The sequence below is a fragment of the Emys orbicularis genome, chromosome 2 (genome assembly GCF_028017835.1).
Source record: "Emys orbicularis isolate rEmyOrb1 chromosome 2, rEmyOrb1.hap1, whole genome shotgun sequence".
Lineage (NCBI taxonomy): Eukaryota > Metazoa > Chordata > Testudines > Emydidae > Emys > Emys orbicularis.
The window spans coordinates 170,614,066-170,634,981 of NC_088684.1; positions in this window are offsets into that span (position 1 = coordinate 170,614,066).

Sequence of the window (20,916 nt, forward strand, 5' to 3'; positions counted from 1 at the left end):
CAGTCTAAATATTTATAATCAAACAAATATAAAGTGAGCACTGTACACTTTTTATTCTGTGTTGTAATTGAAATCAATATATTTTAAAATGTAGAAAATATCAAAAAATATTTAAATAAATGGTATTCTATTATTATTTAACAGCACAATTAATTGCACAATTAATCATGATTATTTTTTCAAATTGCATGATTAATCACAATTAATTTTTTTAATTGCTTGACAGCCATAGTGCCTTTGGCTGTTTGAAAGGCCGCTGGTGCTGTCTACTCATGAGATTAGACCTCAGTGAAAACAATATCTGCCATAGCTGCCTGATGTATGCTTCAAAATCTCTGTGAAGCAAAGGGGGAGAAGCTTCCGCAGGGATGGGGCGTGGAGATTTTTTTGCTGATTTGGAGCAGCCAGATACCAGTGCTATAATAAGAGCTCAATGAGAAGCTATACGGCTCAGGAAGGCTTTGAAGGACTATTTTAACAATGAGCCATAGTAATGTGCATTGTTGTAGTGTGCTGTGTCTGGCATTGTTTTTTTGCACCTTGGTATGAACCTTGTAATGAGTGCCGTGTGTGTGGTAATAAAACATTGCAAATGCACCTATTGCTATTATCTGTGAATGATGTCAGCCCCAGCCACCATATGTTGTGAGTTAATAAAGATGAATTAAGTTTCCATAAATAGACTTTTATTCCAAGGGTAAGGAGGTCCCAAAATGCAGTTCTCTATGGGCTGCAAGGGGAGGCAAGCACAGATCAATCAGAGACTCCAGCATGTCCATTTGCTCCCTGAGCAGCGCTATCATCTTTTGCTGTCCATTTCTTTTGTCCTCGCTATCCCTCTGCATTCTGTCCTGGAGCATGACCCTCCAAGCCCTGTGATCAGAATATGAAGCACTGGAAGCTTGCAAGACCTGCTGGAACACACCTTCTCTTGTCCTCTTCTTTCTCCTCCTTATCTGGCTGAGCCACTTTTCCGGTATAGATGGAGAGACCCTTAAATCTACATTTTCAGCTGCTAAAAAAACAAGAGAAAGAGGAACTATTGTGAGTGCATTCACTCCTCAACAGAAGTTACAAGCACAATATTCTCACTTCCCCTTGGGATTCATAGAGCATGCGGCAGTCCCAGCCACAGTGAGTATGGCCTGGAGGGGAGGGGAGGAATAGGGACAATATGGGTCAGGGGTAGCTCACAGGCATCAGTATATGAAGATAGAGCAATTGAACTGAATGCTACCACCGTTTCCATAGGCAGTGGTGATTTTAGCTGATATCTCACTTCTGATGGTAACAGAAGCTGAAAGGGAACAGCTCCTGTATGCATCCAACTGCAGACCAGGTCTGTATGCTGCTAGTCTGTGTTCTGCAATGGTGCCTGCTGAAGTAATTGCTGACTGGTGTGGGAAAGTATCCTATCCCTCCTCAGAAACCTTCAGTAGAGAATTGCAGACTACCTCCAGGAAAGTTTCCTTGAGACATCTATGGAGGAATCACAGGACATCCCGGTGCATATAAACAAACTGTTCTTCAGAGCCCCTTCTGCCTAACTGTACAGGGGAATGATAAGCAGATAGCAACTCTCCCTCTATTGGTTATTTCACTACCCCTTCTAGTCTGATTAAAAAAATAGTAAATGAAGTGATGTGTCCCTGCAATATTGAAGGAAACTGCATACTTACCAGAGGTTTCTTCCCCTGCATCAGGCTCATCGGTGCTGGACTGCTGGGAGTGGCTTAACTGCTCAGGAGTCAAAAAGAGGTCCTGACTTGTTGCTCCACTGGATCACCTGGTTGCCTGTTCCCCCATATTGCTTCTTCTCTTCTTCCTCATCCAACACCTCATCCTCAGGGTTCACTCTGGTGGCCTGGTGACTCTAGCTTCCCAGAAGTATCCACTGGGTTCTTTGGGGTGGTAGTGGGGTTGCCACTGAGGATGGCATGCAGCTCTTTGTAGAAGCAGAATGTCTGAGGCTGCACACCAGAGTGACTGTTTGCCTCCCTTGCCTTCTGATACGCCTGCCGCAGCTCCTTTTTACACCTGCCACAGCTTCTTGATTTTTCCCCTGGCACCGCTGCATGTCCCTGTTGTAGTCCTTCTCCCCCATGCCCGGAGTGATCTGGCCATAGATGTCAACATTTTTACAGCTGGATTGGAACTGTGCCTGCACAGCCTCCTCTCCCCACAAACCCAGGAGATCCACCACCTCCGGTGTACTTCAGGCAGGTGCGAATTTGCTGCATGGAGCTGGCATGATCAGCTGGGCAGTTGCTATGTGAGCTCTACACACTAAGCAAACAGGAAATGGAATTTAAAATTCATGGGTCTTTAAAAGGGGAGGGGCATGTTCCTGTGTACCTGGCCGCCAGGCAACAGAGTTCAAAATGGTGGCCAGAGCAGTCAATGGTGGGGCATTGTGGGACACTTCCTGGAAACCACTAAAGTCGCTGTAAGTAATGCAATGTCTACACCAACACTGCATCAACCTAACTACATTGAACTAAGCACTACGCCTTTCATGGGGTGGAGTTATTAAGTCAGCATAGCGAGCAAGTTATATTGGCATGAGGAACATTGCAGCATGGACACTTACACAGTTAGGTCAACATAAGCTGCTTTGCGTCAACCTAACTGTAGTGTAGACTAGGCCTTAGAGGGCAATTATATGAATCTGAAGAAATTTTGACCACATTTCTTGATAAAGAATGCTGAGATAGCTCAGATAATGCCAGACTTTCTTTCTTTCTTTCTTTCTTTCTTTCTTTCTTTCTTTCTTTCTTTCTTTCTTTCTTTCTTGTTACCCCCACTATGAGATGTTCTGTTTAATATGCCTGATTTTGTATGGTCTTGTCTTGCAACTTTGAGAAGTAATAAAGTTGCGTAATCGCATAATTTGATGGAAATCCTATGAAATATGCAGTATTTGGTAACATATATAAGCTGTAAATCATTTACCTTTTTGTATTTTTTATTGTTTGTTTCTTTGTGAAAATGAATTCAAAATTAATAACAACAAATAATTGTGGGTGCAAAAATGGAGATGGAGTTGAGGCTAGGTTGAAAATTGGGCTCATATTGTATATCATTTTGGAGCATGGTTTGGCTATATTATATTTTATATTTCAAACAGAAGCTGTGAAGTCTCAGCACTTTTGGCCTTCATATTACACTATTCAAAAATACATCATACAGGTCAACTATACATTGTAAAGCTGAGGTATACGCTAATTCTTACCATAACTGTGTGTTAAAGTAAATTCCTTTAGTGTTGCAGCTGAACTTACTCTTTTGTAAAAAATGTTTGCACTCTGAGGTTCAGCTGATCATTTCTCATGTTCAAACGTGTGATTCAAGATCTGAATATGCATTTTTCTTGATTGCCACATCCATTCTCAGAAGCTGGCATATGAAAGAATATGTATTAAATCCATCAAAGAATCCGTAGCATGACTAATTTGAATCCTTCTTCTTCAGAAGGAGGTAAGAGTAGGAATAACGCATTTCATGGCAATTAAATGTCTGATAGCTTCAGAAACCTAATTTGGGTAGCAATTCATTAAGGAGGGATAAGGATGGCTTTGGCTACAACTCATCCAGAAATTTATTTTTTCCTCTTATAAAGGACTAAGATTTTTGAACAATGTTGTAATGTAACCTATTCTCCTATACCCTCAAGGCTGTAAATGTCTCTCACCTAACATTACAAGGTGAAATTTGTATTAGAAAAGATTAAGGTGAGCATTTATGTTTAGAAACCAGATAATCATTTTAGGCACCATAATCTTTGGTTTATGTGCCTAAATCCCAGTTTTGGTTCCACTGTAATACACAAAACTCCCAGCAAACCCTGTAAGTGCCTAAATTCACTCATCACCTAAGTTTTCAGGGTAAAAGTTCCTCAGACCCATGTTTCTCCCTCTAGGCAGCCAACCACCTATCCCCTGCCTAAGTCCCAGAGCTATTCACGTATTCACAAAATGGGGAAGATAGATGTTCATCCACCTAAATTGTGTACGGGATGCAATCACCTACTGCATCAGGCCCCTTTCAAAGTCTGTCTGGAGGAGGCGATGTCCACCTTACAATTTTTAGCCCAGTGGTTAGAGCCCTGGGATGTGAGAGACCCAGCTTCAATTCCACCTTCTCTCCCTGAGGGGGAAGAAAGGATTTGAAGAGGGGCTGCCTCCACTCCAGAAGAGTGCTCTAACCATTGAGCTATAGGAAATTCTGATGTGGGGCGTTCTCAGTCTCTCCTTTTGAAGCTGTTGTACCGTGGATAAATAATGAAGGAATGATTGGAGCAGGGGGACTGGACTCTGGGTTTCTCCACTCCCAGGTGGGCACCCTAACCACTGGACTACAGAGTCATTCTTGCTGTCTCTCTTTCTCTCTGATCCAGTGACTGTCCACTGCAGGTAAATACTTAAATAGTCATTGGGGTAGAGGGAAAATGACTCTAGTTCCATGGTTAGGGGACCCATAAGAGAGATCCAGGGTTCAGTCTCCCTGCTTCAATCACTCTTTCATTATTAAGTCACAATGGAACATCTTTAACTGGAGAGACTGAGGGAGCTCCCACTTTAGAATATCCCATAGTTCAGTGATTACACTACTCTCCGGAGAAGTAGGAGACCTCTATTCACATCCTTTCCCAGCCTCTGACACAGAGGGGGAATTGGACCCCTGTCTCCCACATCCCAGCTAAGTTCTCTAACCACTGAGCTAAAAGTTATAAGGTGGGCTTCTCTTCAAGGCATTTTGCCTGAAACAAGACAGGTGCCAAACTTATTGTCACAAGAAATGCCCTAGGTACCTAAGCTGCCTGGCTCCAGGAGAGGGGTTCCCATTCATGGATAGCAAGCGGAGATAGGCACCTGCCTGCAGCCTAGACTTAGGCACCTATCTCTGAGAGAGGGGTGGGACTTAGCACACGCCCCTCTGGTCGGCACTTCTGACTGGCTAGCTTAGATGGCTCCCCACCTAGTCTGCTGGTTTTGTGAAAGATATTCTAAGGCACCTATCTCTCCCTATTCATTGAATAGGAACCTAGGTGCCTAACTTGGCTTTGTGGATCAGTGTTGTTCCTGTGGTTTTCTAAGCACCTAAAAGTTAGCAGTTGCATGATAGTTAGCTTTTCAACGCTTTAAGTCCCTACATGGATCCCATTCCAACACCACACAATCTGTAAACCTCATATATTAAAATGGTATTTTCCTCCAATACCAGAGACAATACGTATAGATATTACATTGTGTATCAAACTACATTGGGTATAACCTTTTTGAATGGGCAGGATTAATTACTCTTGGGAAAATGCACTTCCATGAAGCATTTCAATTATTCATTTATTCTGGACTAATTGCTTAGCAAAGTAAAACTAATGAGTGTGTGTGTGTGTGTGTGTGTGTGTGTGTGTGTGTGTGTGTGTGTGTGTGTGTGTGTGTGTGTGTGTAAAAATTCATGTGAAATATTTTAATTCATTTTGTGTGATTTTGCATTTCCTGAAATTTTTGTGCAGTTTTGGGGGTTGAAAATTGTTCACAGAGAGTGAAGCATGCAAACTTGAGAAGCAACTTCTGAACTTGAAAAAGTTGCAGCACTATATGACCCAGTTCACAAAACAAAACAAAACTGGGGCCCAATTCTTAAATTGTAATCCCACCTCTGTGATGGATGTGGCATAACTAATATGCTGCATTTATGTAGCACACTACGGACATTATTTAGCAGGTAAATAGCATTACAACCAGTTTACAAATGGCAAAACTGAGGTGCAGAGAATTTACATAGTAATCTATGCCATTGTCATCTCCATGCTGGACACTTGGGATAAGACTGTGCTTGACGAGATCATTGGGAACTGAGTATATATTTAATGTAGATCTTGTAAGGTCTGCTTGGCTGTTAGCTCCACTGTTGCTATTGTGGATACTTTCTTCCTCCTCTCATGGGGACCTGAGCATTGGCCTGCTAAACCTAGGGTTGTGAGTTCAATCCTTGAGAGGGCCATTTAGGGATCTGGGGCAAAAATCTGTCTGGGGATTGGTCTAGATGACCTCCTGAGGTCCCTTCCAACCCTGATATTCTATGAAATGACTTGGACCACCTGAAGAGCTCCAAAATTCCACAAACTGTCCTGCCACAAGTGCTTTTGCTTTGAAGCTCCTTGGGTGACCATGAGGACCACGAGTGTGCCATGTGTGGATTACAGAGTGTGTGTATTGTGTAAGGGGCATAATGGAAGCCAAAGGATAGGGAGCCCCTTATGTGAAACTTAATATGTTGGCAGAGTTGGCATCTACCTGAACTGCGACCTTCTAGAGTCTGTAGTACTAGGATCACTTCCTCTAAATTTCCCCCATACCCACCTTCTGGCTCCCAATATACTCCTTTATCTCCCAATGGTGCATGCTGGGCACATTCATGGCTCCCCATACATGCCATAAGAGATGAGGTAAGTTGGATGTGGAGCCAAAGGCTGGAGTGCTATGGAAATAGTTGTCATGAGCTATATGGGGGGTGAAGTCGGTAGTGCCAGGTTGATTTTTTTATCTACATTATGACAATTTAAGGTCCACAACTTCAGAAGACATTCATCATGGCAAAAGACAGTGGCTGTCATAGTGGATGTGGGAGAGGACAATAGATAGGGACTCATAGGGGTCTTATATGTGCCTTTATGGACATGGGGGTTATTGAGAAGTCTGTGAAGAAAAGGGAGCAGAGTTAGGAGGGGTTGTCATTGGGCCATGTGTAAGGAATGGGGAGATTGAGGATCATGGGGAACCTGACTGAGAAGGGATCCATACAGTGCAGGGGGGAAATAGCTTCTGACCCTTAAGCATATTCCAATAATTAGCAAGTCAGTATATTGAATCAAGCTAACCATTTCAAAGTGCTTTTATGCACTAAAACTCAGCAAAGATTCTTAACAAAACAAACAAACAACCAATTCTGAGATTCCTGTGTTAGGGAATATTTTAAATTTGAAGTGATAAAAAAAAAAGAAAGACGTGAATAACAATTTTTTTTGCAAGTTCCATATCTCAGAAATGGCAGGCCCAATCCAACTCAAAGAACAAAATATGCTGCTGGTGAAAATGGGAGTAGCTTAAGTGACTTCAAAGGAATTTCACCGATTTGTGCCAACAGAAAATTTAGGCCATAGATCTAGAAAAGTTATGCTCTGCATGAAAGACATACATGCCAAATTTCACATACTAAGCACATTTTGGGAACAATTTAGAGATGGAATTGGGCTTGGAATGGAAACTTAGTGGAGAAACTATCATCTCTTCATACACACACACACACACACACACACACACACACACACACACACACACACACACACACACACACACACACACACACATCTTGAGGGGTAGGTGAATAAATATTTCTATCTCAGTTTTTCTGATGGGGAAATATCCTCTGCCTTATGCACAGTACTGCAGACCTTTTCAGGTTACTCAGTCTTTCTGTTACAGAATTTACAACCCTCTTGCATTAGTTTATACCATCTGTAAAATGAGGCTAATAGTTGTACTTTCACAAATATAACACATTTTCATCTATAAATCTCAAATCTTTACAAAGTTAGGTAAACATTATTGATTCAACCCCATTTATAAATGGTGTAAGTAAGACACAGAGGGTAAGATCCTCAGCTGTATAAGTCAGTGTGGTTCCATTGAGATCTAGCCAGCCGAAGTGCTTGCTCAGTGATAGGATGATGTTTGTTTAAGGATGCTCTGCTGGATGAGAGTGCAATTTAGCTCCTCAGAGAGCTGGGTTCTGAACACAGCTCTAACAGAAATATTCCTATTGACATTAAATAAGTTACTTAATATATATGTGCCTTAACATAAACTGTAATAATTAAAGAATTTGTCTACCTCTTATAGGGGTGGTCAGATATTTCAGTAAATAAGAGTGGAGATATGTGGGAAATTATTAAAGGCAACCAGCAGAAGAAGTGGAAATAGAGCAAAGGACCAAAGCTTCCATCATTATACTTAAACTGCTAGGGTGGTTTCCATAAAGGGACTGAGGCATTGCAATGCTGAGCATTGCAGCAGTCAACTATTAAGTGGCTAGAAAACAGGGCCGGCTCCAGGGTTTTGGCCGCCCCAAGCAACCAAAAAAAAAAAAAAAAAAAAGCCGCAATCGCGATCTGCGGCGGCAATTCGGCGGGAGGTCCCAGAGATCCCAGTTGAAGTCCCACCTTTCCTTGAAAGGCAATTAGATATGAACAAGGATCTTCAACCTTTCAGGTGAGTGCCCTAATGACTAGGCTATAGGACAGTCTGAGGCTCTCTCAATCTCTCCCATTGAAGTTGTTACACAATCATTTAAAAAATGGAATAATTAAATATTAACTGGGCCAGAAAAAGCATTGCACTGACTTGATAGCATAGTGGTTAGGGCACTAATCTGAGAGGTGGCAAATCCCTTTTCCCCTCAGGAGAAGAGGGACTTTGAAGTGGTGGTCTCCCACATCTTGGATGAATATCCTTTTCTTTCCAGGCCCCTATACCACTGTGAAAGTTACTAATGACCCCCACTTAACAGAGCAGCCTTTATGTCAACGAGTGGCCATTAGAGGGAAGCAGACACTTCAAGTACACAGTGGCCTGAACTTTTCAACTGTTTTCCCTTCAAGGGCTTAAGGTAGTTGGAGCTGGTCCCAAGCCGGTTTTCACTGACCAGATAGCAAAAGCACGGGTCTGACCACCACCAATCAAGTGTTAACACTGCCAGGACCTTTGTCTGAATGTGTATAAAGGATCTGTAAAATGTGTGTAAGGGCTGGTCCACACTACCCGCCCAATTCGGCGGGTAGAGATCGATCTTCTGGGATCGATTTATCGCGTCTCATCTCGGGGGAGCCTGCCTGCGACGCGTGGACCCGCAGTAAGTAAATTTAGTTTGATCTAGGAAACGTCGACTTCAGCTACGCTATTCTCGTAGCTGAAGTTGCGTTTCCTAGATCGATCCCCCGCCCCAGTGTGGACCTGCCCTAAGACAGAGTCTTTGTACCAAGGTGCAAGGCTCTCCTTTCTTCTGCAGAATAAAGCAACTCCTCCTTATCCCTGTCTGGCTGTTATTGGCTCTCAGCTAGGTGGACCCGATATTTCGGTGACAGTTTCTGGCGACTCCGCCGGGACTCTCCTAGCTCGGACATTGGACTCCGGACGGCTGCGGCGAACTGGGAACGGCGCCAACGGGGTGTTTCGCCCCTTTTCTCTGCTTCACCGCAGCCCCTGGGGTTCGTGCTCCGATAAGGTGAGTCCTAATAGGATAAGGAGACACTATCTGGTTCTGGTCTGGTCTGGTTAACCGGTTAATGAATTTCTGTCTTATACATTGGGCGTTAGGTGTGTGAACGGAACTGAGCCTCTCATTCGTAATTCCTCAGAGTGGAAGCCGTTGCGTGCGATGAAGCTCTGAGGTTGAATTGGGATCCTTCTGTCCCGTCCCCTGTAGCGGTCAGTATTAGTAGAAATTCCTGTAATAGGATCCTATTAGGCCATAATTCCCTCTGTTCTCTGTGTAATTCTCTGTTAGAGTGTCAGCAGGCAGATGGGTGGGTCTCTGGTAAAACCCTCTGAGGATAGCCCTTTAAATTATATGTTAAGTAAATGGTCTTTACCCGGTGTTCAAAAAGAAATAGTTACACCTTGTGTAGAAATTGATGTAGCTAGTGTTGTGGAAACTGAATTGTGGAGAGGATGTGCATTTTCCCCAGAACATGTGCAGTGTATTTTGTAGCAGAGGTAAAAGAAATGCAAACCTACCAATATAGGTTGTGTTGTCTTTTTCAGATCACTGTGTGTTTGAAAGCAGGAGTTAGAAGTAAAAGGCAATCAAAAGTCTGGGAAAGTTAATTGTGTCCTTTTATTTTTAAGTAAGAATCTTTAAGCTGTGGATAGCTTTGGATCTGGAAGCAAGCCAGAAAGCATCTGTATTAATGCAATTTTCTAACTAATAAGGTAGAAGCCACTGAAACCTGGGCTGCCTATGAAACAAATACAAGGAAATATGGGGTAATTCCTCTGTTTTGTCTAAAATCAACAAGAGTATGTGTATATAAAGGAAATATTTTAAGCAATGACTGACTGCCCAGAAGGGGTAGACCTCTGTTCTTTTGTCTTTCAGATCATCAGAGAAAACGGATGCCAGCTGAATAGCATTCAATGTACCATGCATTTACTGGCACAATAGGAATTATTTTTGTGTTCTATGGCCAAAATTGTTGTTAAAATTTGCATACCAACCGTCTTTGGAAGCAAGGACATGGAAGGTTAACCCATTCCCCATATTGCCCATGGGATCCTTCTGGCTACCTTAGATTTCTAGCCAGAGGGCTGGGGAGGGAGGAAAGCTATTGAACACCAGAGGTTGTACCGAGTGGACTCCTCAAAAGTGGGTGTGCTTGTCCTGGTTTGTTGCTCCAAAGCTCTGTATAGAAGTTATTTTACTGGAAGGGTGTATATGGCATACATTGAATAATAAGACTAATGTACTGTATAATGGCAATGTGTATGTGTTCATTGTTGGGAAAAGGTGTATGAATGAAGAGTGGAAGTTTCCTTTGTAGGTTAAAAGAAGCCAAGAAGGGGAGAAGGAAAAAGAACAGAACGAGTTAACTGAAAAAAAAATAGCTAGCAAGCTCAGTCCAAAGATAAGATGCTGGCTCCATCCAAGGACACTACCCACAGCTAAGACTTGGCTGACAGCCAAGAAAAGGGGGGCCTGAATGTGCTCAAACAACTATGAGATCTGCAAAACACTGCCAGGCATTAATGAAATGTGTTAGGTTTCTTTTCTCACAGATAAAAGAAGTGCTACCCAAAGACCCTAGCAGCCCTGCTGTTCATTGAAACAAGGAGACTGAGTCTATGTAAAGTCCATCAACAAAAGACTGCTTTGGCTCCACACTGGAAAGGCCCTTTCCAAGTGCTGTTAACCACCAACACCGCTGTGAAGTGCCAAGGACTGCCTACCTGGACCCATGCTTCTCACTGTAAAAAGACCCCTCCACCTTGGGAGGGCTCTCCGACTGATAAGCCTATTTCTCCTTCTAGCTCTGCTGTGCCTTCTGGACAGCAGGAAAAAGGAAAAAAAGACAAGGTGAAGTGCTAGTAACCTCTCCCTTGTCCACTAACAGACCTACTGTGCCTTTGAATTTTTTTAGAAGACGCAAAACCATTACAGGGTGATGTGCTAGTAACCTCTCCCCTGTATAATGCTGAACCATGACGGTTTCAGGAAAAGAGAAGAAGGAACACTTGCTTCATTGGAACCACCAAAGTCTAGGGATTCCTGCCTACAAGAGACATTAAGAACTGACCCTGGTGAAGAAACAAAGAATTATACACTGGCAGGAAGAAACTTGTGGGACCCATGCTTGGGAATGTGGTATAGTACTACACCAAAAAGAAATGTATTAGGATATCAATGAACTGTGATTAACACTACACTAGGGACTGTTAAATTTTCATTACCCTTATCCAGTTTCCAGATCACCTCTACATACCCAAATTGCTCACAGGGGGCTGCCATTAGATTAGCACAACAGAGGGCTTGGGTTATTTCCTCTAGAAAGAAGAGAGACTTGACCGGATCCCTTTGGGATGGGGCCAATAGTGCAGCAGCAGTTTGGAATATTTTTAAGAACCAAAACATGATGAGAAATTGGGGCACAGCTAACCCAGGTACAGGCTGGAATTGGTGAGTTACATGTTATCTCCGCCCTTAGTTCTATGACCCAGAAGTTGCTGACAGAAATGGTATTGAATATCACTGAGGCTGGGAAGGCATTGCAGTGGGATCTAGCATGTTCAGAAATTCAGGATTTCCTGAATGACCAGCTAATGGCCATTCGGAATGATCTAGAGCATCAGGCTTGGCCCACTGCCCTTACAGACACATCAGGAGTACCATCTGATCTGTGGCCATGGAGACATACTTGGAAACTTTCTGGGTGGAAGTGCAAACATTCTGAGTGCTCCTTCCAAGCATATGAACCAATTGGGGGGGACTTGTGCTCGCATCGGGGAAAAATGTTGTTTCTATGCTAATCATTCCGGCTTAACTGAGCAGGATTTACAAGCCATTAAGAATGCTGCTGTTGTTTTCCATGCTGTATCTCTTGATCACACCTTTAGTTTTGAGGACCTCCTTCCAGACCTTGGGTCATGGTTTACGGGGCTCTTTCGAACAATTGTTAAATGGATTCTTTTCTTTCTATGTGTTATCTGGATAATGATACAATGTGCCAAATGCCTGTATAATGCTATGATCAAAAGCTCTGCTGTCCATAAGAAAACCCAGTATCTGTCCCTCCAGCTTGATCGCAAATTGCGTAACAGGCCTGACAATTTTTGAATTTGTCAGGCCCGAAGGGGGGACTGTGAAAGTTACTAATGACCCCCACTTAACAGAGCAGCCTTTATGTCAACGAGTGGCCATTAGGGGGAAACAGACACTTCAAGTACACAGTGGCCTGAACTTTTCAACTGTTTTCCCTTCAAGGCCTTAAGGTAGTTGGAGCTGGTCCCAAGCCGGTTTTCACTGACCAGATAGCAAAAGCACGGGTCTGACCACCACCAATCAAGTGTTAACACTGCAAGGACCTTTGTCTGAATGTGTATAAAGGATCTGTAAAATGTGTGTAAGACAGAGTCTTTGTACCAAGGTGCAAGGCTCTCCTTTCTTCTGCAGAATAAAGCAACTCCTCCTTATCCCTATCTGGCTGTTATTGGCTCTCAGCTAGGTGGACCCGATATTTCGGTGACACCACTATGGCTAAATACTTAAATAATTATTGGGCCAGAAAGAGACAGTGAGTGACTCTGTAGTCCAGTGGGTAGGGCATGCATATAGGAGGCCCAGAATACAGCCCCCATGCTCCAATCACTCTTTCATTATTTATCTACAGTGGAACAGCTTCAAAAGGTGAGATGGAAGAAACCCTGTACTCAGTGGTTAGCATGCTGTCTTGAGATGCATGAGGCGCCTCTTCAAATCCTTTCTTCCATAACCCAGGCGAGTGCTCTAACCACCAACTAAAAGTAATTAGGTGGGCACCTGCTCTGGCCAGATTTTGAATGGGGCCTGCCTACCAGATCTGGCCCACATGCAACTTAGGTGGACAAAATGCCAGTTTGTGAATCACTCTGGGGCTTAGTTGGGAGACAGGTACCTAGAGACAGGTAGAATTATATATGCTCAGAGACATAGGAGTGTAAGGAACTTTTACCCTGAAAACTTAAATATTGAGTGAGTTTAGGCACCTACATGGTTTGCCGGGAGTTTTAAGAGTCCCAGTGGAGCTTAAAATGGGACCTAGGTTCCTAAATCTGGGGTTTAGGCACCTAAGTATGTTTGTGTCTTGAGGCATTTATATATGCCATGAACATAACAGGGATGAAATAGAAACTCCTTTTGCAACTATTGAAATATTTTTGACAGTGTGCATGTCTACATGTGTCAGAGCTAGTCAAAATAGTCATTGTAATTATATTATCCACCCTGGTTAGTGATTCATTCACAAACTCATCCTGATTTCTGCTGCTGTATTTGTTATTTGTGAGTATTAAGGGGCAGATTTTTAAAGGTGTTTAGGTGCCTAAAGATTGCAGATAGACAGTGGGATTTTCCAAAGCACCCAGGCACTTAACTCCCACTGATTTAAAAATCTGGTACTGATTAAATAGTTCGTATAATCAATTTTCAGACTATGGAATGTCCATTAATTGATCATTTTAGGATTTTACTATATGCTGTTCAAGTGGTATGATTGATTAACTAAGTCACATGGTAATGTTTCAGCTACTGTTTGGATAACTAAAACTCTCTAAAGCGTGAATAAGGAATAACAAATGGAGGATGTTAAATATAAAATAAATACCTTTGTTCTTTTGTGAATACAAGAATTTGGATGAATACCCATTCCTCAAACATTAGTGCAAACAAAACCCTACTCACATATGAATGTTTGTGAATTGCAAATAAAAGGGACACAAACCAAAAAGCCACTCAGAATTTGCACAAATGTTCACAAGCACTGTTTTTGTTTCTGGTTATTTATTTGTCTTCATCTGGAACCACAGTCCAAGAAGAAAGAGAAAATTTAGATGGGTGTTTATTTTTAGTATCTTGGTTTACAATGGGTTACAATCGCTAGCCCATTTAGTACAGTAAAACAAACAGTACCATTAAAGCTATTTTGGGGGTATTTACCATAGGACTTATGTAAAATGTTGTCCTCTCTTGCCCAACCTTCATTCATTGCTAACACCTGGGTGCTGCCTCAGGCATGCCAGCCAATAATTACAGGCCTTCAAACTTCTTTCTGACAATCTGTCTTCATTAGTTTCAAGAGCTATGATTTCCCATTATTAAGTAACACCCACACCACCTTCTCACTTCAGAGAGCTTCTTCATCTCACCCCTCCTTTTCTCTCCCAAAACGCTTCATACCATACATTTCACCAGCAGGTTACACCATGGGATTATTATTACTTAAAAAAGAATTAAAAGGAATAATATCTGAATTCCTTACATGTAAAAATGTAACTGTTGCAGAATAGCCTATCCAAGCAGACATATTGCAGAAGGTCACTGACAGTTGTAGTATTTTTAGGCTTAGGAGGATTAAATTTTTATTGGTAAATGTCAGTAAGTGTCAATTTCACTATACACACAAACCGACAGAAAAATATTTCCATCAATAATAATCATTTTTTACAGATAGACAAAGTAAGAAAAATGCTGCTTGATAAATTATTAGAATTGAATTTAAGGATATTTACTTTGCATATTTTGACACATGATGCTGATAATTTGTGTTTTAATGGTTATAAAACTTTAATTTTTTGAATCTCAACATGTCATGAAATAATTATTGTCTGACCCCACCTATAATTTCCCTCAACTGTTAAAATTTAAATTGATAAAAATAAAAAAGGTTAAAACCCATGATTTTGCAAAACTGAAAATTAATATAAATAAAAATTGAAAAAAAAATGCTTACAATAAACATGAATATTATCCATCAAAATGATTTAAAAAATCTAATTCTGATAAGCCTAGCTATTTTCAGTTAGATTTTTCTTTATTTTTAAATCAATTATTATGATCTTAATTTAAAACAAGACCAATATGGTTTACACTTCAGTTAAGGGCAATAAGTATTTTAAAATACATATTTAAAATAATTTATGCATGGTCATAATTGAAAAGGGGTCTTTTCTATGAAGCAATGCGTCATGTAACACTCATGTTAGTGATGCATGAAGGTTCAGTAAGACTGGAATTTTAGCATATCACATAGATTCTTAGCATTTAAGGCCAGAAGGGATCATTAGATCCTCTAGTCTGATCTCTCATATATTTCAGGCCATTTAATTTCACCGAGTTACACCTGTATTGAGCCCAATAACTTGTAATTGACTGCAGCATAACCTGTGTTTAGCTAAGCATATCTTCCAGAACATCCAGTCTCGTTTTGAATCTATCACTTCTCTTGGTAGTTTGTTCCAGTGGTTAATCATCCTCACTTTTAAAAAATTGTGCTTTATTTCCAATTTGAATTTGTCTGATTTAATCTTCCAGCCATTGATTCTTGTTATGCTTTTTTCCATTAGATTAAAGAATCCTTTAGTATCTGGTATTTTGTCCCCTCAGATATACTTAGACACTGTACTCAAGTCTTCTTTTTGATAAGCTGAACAGACAAAGCTCTTTAAGTCTCTTAATGTAAGGCATTTTCTCTGGCCACTATTCATTTTTGTGGCTCTGTTTCCACTGTTTCAACATCTTTTTAAAAATGTAGACACCAGAACTGTATGGAGTGTTTCAGTATTGATCTCAGGGGGGGAGGGATAGCTCAGTGGTTTGAGCATTGGCCTGCTAAACCCAGGGTTGTGAGTTCAATCCTTGAGGGGGCCACTTGGGGATCTGGAGCAAAATCAGTACTTGGTCCTGCTAGTGAAGGCAGGGGGCTGGACTCGATGACCTTTCAAGGTCCCTTCCAGTTCTAGGAGATGGGATATCTCCATTAATTATTATATGCCACTTAGAGAGGTAAAATCACCTCCCTACTCCTAATTACTACTCCAAGAGTCACAGTAGCCCTTTTTGCCACAGCACCACACTGGGAGCTCATGTTGAGTTGCTTGTTCACTATGACTCCTAAATCTTTCTCAGAGCTAGTGTTTTCCAGGGTACAGTCCACCATTCTGTAGGGCAGGTCTGCATTCCTTGTTTCTAGCTATAAAACTTGGCATTTGGCTGTATTAAAATGTCATTTGTTTGACTGGGCCTAGCTTACCAAGTGATCCAGATCATTCTGCATGACTGCCCTGTCCGCCTCATTCTTTACAATTCCACTAATCTTTGCATCATACACAAATTTTATCAGCAGTGATTTTATATTATCTTCCTAATTGTTCATGAAAATGTTGAACAGCATTCTGCCTAGTATCAGCCACTAGAAACACCCCCATTCAATGATGACACCCCATTGACAACTACTTTTGAGATATATCAGTTAGCCAGTTCTTAATCCATTTAATGTGTGCTTTATTGATACTGACAATGCTATTTCGTATTAGAATGTCATGCGATACTAAGTCAAATGCCTTACAGAAATCTAAGTATATTATATCTACACAGTTACCTTTAGCAACCAAACTTATAATCTCCTTAAAGAATGAAATCTTCTTGTTTGAATAAGACCAGTTTTCTATAAAACCATCTTGACTGGCATTGATTATATTCCTATCCTGTAGTTCTTTATTAATTGAATCCCATATCAGCTTTTCTACTATTTTACCCAGGATTGATGTCAGGTTAGCTGGCCTATAGTTATCTGGGTCATCCTACTAGACATTTTTGAATATTGGCACATTAACACTCTTCCAATCTTCTGGAATTTCCTTGGTGTTCCAAGATTTATTTAAAATTAACATCAGCGGGCCAGAGGTCTCCTCAGATAACTTGCACCCAAGAGTCCTTAAAAGAGCTGTCTTGGCCTGCTGATTTAAAAAATATTTTTCCCTAGTAGATGTTGTTTTAACATCCTTTTGGTTATTAATTTCCTGGATGGTCCTTCATCATCTTCATGTGATACAATTATCCTGCTTATCTTCAAACGAAAAACAAATATTTATTGAACACTTCTCCCTTTTTTTGCATCAGTATTAATAATTTTACCATTTCTAGCTACCATTTTACCATTTCTAGGCCTATACCATAGCTTGGATTTCTTTTCTTCCTAATATACTTACAAACCTATCCTTCTTATTAGCCCTTATCAATTTTCTATACTTAATATTTTCTAATTTATATTGATTGCTGTCTATTGCCACCTTTTTCACATGGCTTTCTGTGGTGTGGCAGCATAAATGCCTCAAAGTGCCAGATGCAGAGGAACCAGAAGGATATTTGTCTTCCCACTTCAGAATATGTCTGATTCAGGGTATTTAGATAGGAGAGAGTTTGTTAGATGGATTTTCCCAAAAACAGGCCAGTGTAGCAGACCATCAGGACCTACCTCATAAGCCATTATAGTAAGCAAGGATCTTGGACCCTGTTGATGTGATGGGGAGTGTTATGGAGCCTGTAGAGTTGAGGGCTGTTGTGGGATTATTTGTGGGAGGGGTGTTTTGTGGGAGCAGTGTAGTGTGGTTCTAGGGATGGATTCAGAAAGTTCTGGGCAGTTTGGGTACATTTTGAAGGCTCTCAAGCTAGCACTCACTTAGTTTAAATGGGAGGAGGCTGATTGTAGAACATTCTCAGTGAGGTGTCCACTATTGTGGTCTGCCAGGAACCAGATCTGTCAATCTTTAGCAAACATCTTCTTTCCCAATCTTATCCTAAACACTGTGGGCATATTCCATTCTCAGAAACAAAACTCCCAGTGACTTTAATGGAAGTTGCATGTATATTCCAAGTGCAGGAGTAGTTTTAGAAGTTATGAAATATGTGTATGGCTGTATGTGTATTATATTTGAATGATTATAATAAGAGTCAGAATATCAGAAAGACTATTTGTTTTATACTTTAATCTAATGTAATTAAACACATTTCTTAGCTTTGGGAACCATAAATGAGTTAAAGTAAAACAGAACTGATGGTAGCATGATGCTGTTAGTCATTATTACAGAAGATAGTCCAATACTACAGCAGCAATTTCCAGAGCCTATCAAGTGGCATGAGTCTATGGAAGGATGTTTTCTAATAATATTTGTAATATTCTTGTAATTTCTTTGTAGGTCAAGAAGCACACACATTTTTATATGTTCAGTATATTTAGAAACAATTACTGTAGATTATCATAATTGTATCATAAAATATTTGAGAGGAAGGGTTAAACTGTCAGTTGAGGAACAAGTGATCAGAACCAGGGTGATAGCAGTTAATATGATTTCAGTTAATATTTGTAATGCTCAAGCAGTTACAGGCCTAGGAGTTAGAAGTGAATGATTTTTCATGTAAAAAGGTACTGCTCACAAGAATGGGAAAAGATCAGAGTGGATCACTTGCAATCAAATTGTAGACACAGGGTAAAAAAAACACCTCAGAGGAACCATTCCATTAATGCTCTTCAAGGAGACAATGTGGATTTCAGGAAAAAAATATGTGGCCCTTGGCTCTCAATGAAATGAGCAATCTTAATAAATAAGCCCTAAACAATAAACTAAGTACTGAGGAAATATATTTAACTTCAAAAGATAATCAGAAACAGGAAAGATAAAAAGGAGTGAATTAACTACAGTCAAAGACGTTTGGAAACTGTAAGACAACAGACTTGGAATCTCATCAGAAACATCAGCCACTCAACCTCTCAGGAGAAAGGAGCAAATTACCAATGAGACAGTATATGTCCATTTAAGGGTCTGAGTGTGTAGTACTATTCCTGTGTGACACTAAAGTGAGGAAGCTACAAACTTTCCTGTTAGAATCAGCCAGCTACAGTAAATATAAGGACTTTTGACTCAGTCTGTTAGTAAGTAAGCATCCTACAGTAGCAGAGGAAGTTATCTCTGAAACAAAGCACTACAAGGAGCTGTTCATTTCTGGAGTATCCAGCCTAGATACTGAAACTAATAAATCCTTAATAGAGAAGAGGACCAGTGACCAGGTCTATTAAAAGAAGATTGAACCAGGATAAGTGAGATGAGAGAAAAAGAAGAGCTGCTCTCTCTTCTGACTGTCCAAATCTCATGATGGCTAATACAAGACCCAGTGAGCCTGGTGGCAATCTACAATAGTTACAACTTACACCATTGTAAAACTGTACTAACATAGTGGAAAATAACACCCTGTATCTCATAACTGACTAAATATGTGCACTCACATCATACGCTCACACATTTATATTTATGTAATATTTCCCACTAGGAAAAATCTAACTCCCATCCAAGGAACTCATAAAGCTTCTGAAAGACTGACACTACTGAAGCTGTAACTAAAACCCCTGCAGTAAGAGGGAGAGAGTTTTAGCACAGTGTTTGAAACAGGCTATGTGCTATTTGCTAAAAGGGTTTTTAACTCCAAGCACTTTCTTTGCATAACCGGGGTGTACATTGCTAAATATGAACAATGGCCAGAATTATGTGACATGGGTTAATATTTGCAAAAGTGTTTGAATAACTTGGGAGCCACAGTCCCATTTTCAGAAATTACATAGGTACTTAGAAGTCTAAAGGCCAGATTTTTTTAAAAAATGGGTCTTCAGTTCCTAAATGATTTAAGAACATTTGAATGGGAGTTAGGCACTTAGCTACCTTTAAAAATTTGGCCTGAAGTCAACCTGGACTTAGTTTTCTAAATCTCCCACTGATTTCAATGGGAGTTAGGTGTCTAAAAACTGTTGAGGATCAGGGTGTAAGTGCCTAAGAGTTTGTCTGTAAGGCGCTGGCAAAGTGCACTAGAAAGATGTGATTTGTAAAGCACTCTAGCGCTCTGCACTCTAACTGCCCCATGTAGACTTTGCTGGTGTGCTGTAAAAGGTACCTAGTACTCATTGACATAATCCTGTTTGAAACAGTACTATGTTAATTCAAGCTAGGTACCTTTTAGAGTGTGCCAGCAGGGTCTACAGGGGCATGTTAGAGCATTTTACAAATCACACAGCTCTGGCATGTGTTGATGTGCCATGTAGACAAGCCCTATGTCATTTTTGAAAATGGGACTTAGGGTCTTACATCATTAGATGCTTTTGAAAAATTTGACCATGATCCATGTAAATTAATGTTTGAATGTTAGGTATTCTTTTATTACTATAAAATATCATTACAGAAATCAAGGGGACAATTCCACTATTAAGCTATTTTATTATTCTAAATCCCCTCTCTCCCTCCCAAAAAAACCTCCATGAAAGTTTTAATATGCTTGATAAAGTTCAGAATATAGATACAGGCATGGTCTAAAGAAGAGATCACTCTGTCTCTCATATATTATGATTACTATCAAATATAATAGGAAGGAAAATACAGTCAAAGCACATTCTCTTCCTTCTTCCTGAATATGATGGACAACTTTATGGAGACAAAATCCTCCTATCAGATCCATGGAGAGATATGTTGCAGAAGTAAAAGTGTTCTTCTTTTACAACATGGAAACTGGACTTCTTCACTAGCTTCCTTGCCTCAAATAGATATTTCCACAGCCTGAACAAGCAAACAGCATCCATAATGCCCTCCAAAACAGGGAATGGTCTAGTCCAAAACAGGCTTTTTGTCCACCACACCATAAATACAGATTCTTGTGTTTTAAGACTTGTTGAAAAGAAAGCCATGTCAGGCAGCAAACATACTCTGTTTCAACATACAGCGAAGGGTAGCATAAAATCCCTCTTTACCCTGTAAAGGGTTAATTCCTCTTTTACCTGTAAAGGGTTAA